Source organism: Pteropus vampyrus, unplaced genomic scaffold (genome assembly GCF_000151845.1).
Source record: "Pteropus vampyrus isolate Shadow unplaced genomic scaffold, Pvam_2.0 Scaffold27, whole genome shotgun sequence".
In the NCBI taxonomy this organism is placed as follows: Eukaryota; Metazoa; Chordata; class Mammalia; order Chiroptera; family Pteropodidae; genus Pteropus; species Pteropus vampyrus.
The window spans coordinates 328,363-330,659 of NW_011888808.1; positions in this window are offsets into that span (position 1 = coordinate 328,363).

The following is a 2,297-nucleotide window of genomic DNA, read 5'->3' on the forward strand; positions in this document are numbered from 1 at the left end:
ATACTGTGTTCCTTTTTTAAGCACTTTCTACCTACTGGCACTATAAGACGCTCTGGTTTCATCCTGTACATTCCCCGTACCAGTCCCAGAATCAGTCATTCCTCTAACGGCCCTTATATCTTTTACTGAAGGATGGTACTAGAAATCATCCTTGAGTGTGATGTGTGCTTGTTGCAACGGTGCTGTCATTGTTTGGGGTGGCCCTCCTGGCAACACAGCAAGGAAATACATATGTATATACTAACTCTTGTATATCTATATATCTATATCTATATCTATATCTATATCTATATCTATATCTATATCTATATCTATATCTATATCTATATCTATATACACACATTATAAATATCTCTATATGTATTCATTTTTATATGTATCCATCTTTATATCAAGTTGGAGACATGAGTTCATACTGATGTCTCCAACTCTAATCTGGTAGCACATGGATTATCCTAGTTTCCTCCCTTTGTCTGTAACCTCTCTCTCCAACAGAGAGAAACATGGCCCCTACCACCTGCCATCCATTTATTTAATTGCTCAGTTCCAGTTATACATGTGTAGTGGTTTCAGAATTGTTAATCTGATTTGGGGATGTTTTCCAACTTTATCTTCCAACCTACCTCCTGAATTTTTTTTCCTAATCTTTATTTTTTAATTTTTAAACTCTCTTTTTTATTCTGTAATGCTTCCCTTTTTCCTATGGATTGATAGCTTTTTCCCTCTCTTCCTAAAGATATTAATTGAAATTATAAAATTCATTCTGTCCTCAGGATTGTTTCTGTTTCTTCTTTAGTTTTTTCATTTCTTGGTCTTGGCCTTAGTCTTTTTCCTTAGAGACTTCTTTAAGTATCTGCTCTTTGGCGATTTAAATACGTCTAATCATGAGGTACGATGATTTAGAAATCATAAAGGTACCTAAATAAAACACTGTCTAAATAACTTCCTGTGCTAAACTACTGATTGTTTAGTTGTAATTATGAACAGAAACAAAGGATATTGTTCTAGATGAGATGTTAAGCTATTTGTGTTCCAAAGATACTCCCCAAGATATAAGTCAGAATTAGGGACAGAGGCTTATTTTTAAAATATAAAATGCCCTGGAGAGTACTACTTTCATATGATAAATAGCTAGCAAACTAGATACAGAGTGAGGCACTAAACAGGCTGATTGGCAGCTGTGCGTCCTGGAGTAGGACTTGTTGACTGATGGGTGTCTTCACGGAGGACCACTAGCTTTTTCATTGGGGGTTCCCCAGAGAACAACCACTTTACAGTAAGAAATACATTTTTCATAATGAACCAGTAAACACACATGAGTACCAACCTTTCTACTCAAGCCACAAAACAATATTTAAATTAAATTAAAGTGCAACATATTCTGATATTTTCCATTTTAAGAAGGTCGTGACTCACTAAACTGATTTAATAGCCCAGTAATGATTCAAGACCAAAACTTAGAAAATTTTGTTTTAGATGTTTCTGTGAATCGGTCTCTACCTGTTTCTTCGTCTTGTTTTTTTTTTTTTTTTTTTTTTTACTACTCCCTGTCAAATCCCTTTGTCACGTCCAAACTACTGGAAGTGCTGGGATTTCTCTCGACTCTGTATTCTGCACATGTTGTTCCTTTGCCTGATAAGTCCTCCTCAACTTTCTGCCTGCTAACTTCTCCATGTCCCGCAACTTCAGCCCAGGCATTATTTATCTTGGAAAGCTTTCTTGGTCTTTTCTTCTTTCCTATTTGCTACTCTTCCCTGTCCAAAGGGACTTTTACCTCATCTATTCTCTTTTTCTTTGTTTCCATAATAATGAATACATATGCTATTATCCTATCTAGCACATACACATTTGTTAATGTAATCATTGATTTTTATATCTGTTTTTCCCCTGAGACAATACATTCGAGCCACAATCTATGTTTTGTACTTTGCCTTTTTTTTTTTATTCTTGGAATCCTGATCAGACTAGGACTCACATGAGAATCAGAGGCTGGTGTGTACCTTCTACCTGTATTTACAAGACTTCTGGGATGCTTTATTGGGTCATGCAGATTAGATCCACCATTAGACTCGGAAATTATTCCACAAACCTTACTACCTGTCCCCTAAACCTGCATAAACATAGCTCCGTGAGGCCAGACCTCAGACCTATTTGGAGCAATGCTGATTCCATAGAGGGCAATAGGCTGCCCCATACTCTGTTGAGCATGGGAGAAAGTGTGCTATAGACACGGATCTCCAAGTCTGTTTCCAGGAAGACAGCAGGCTTGTGACTCTGAGCCAGATGTCCTCCCCACA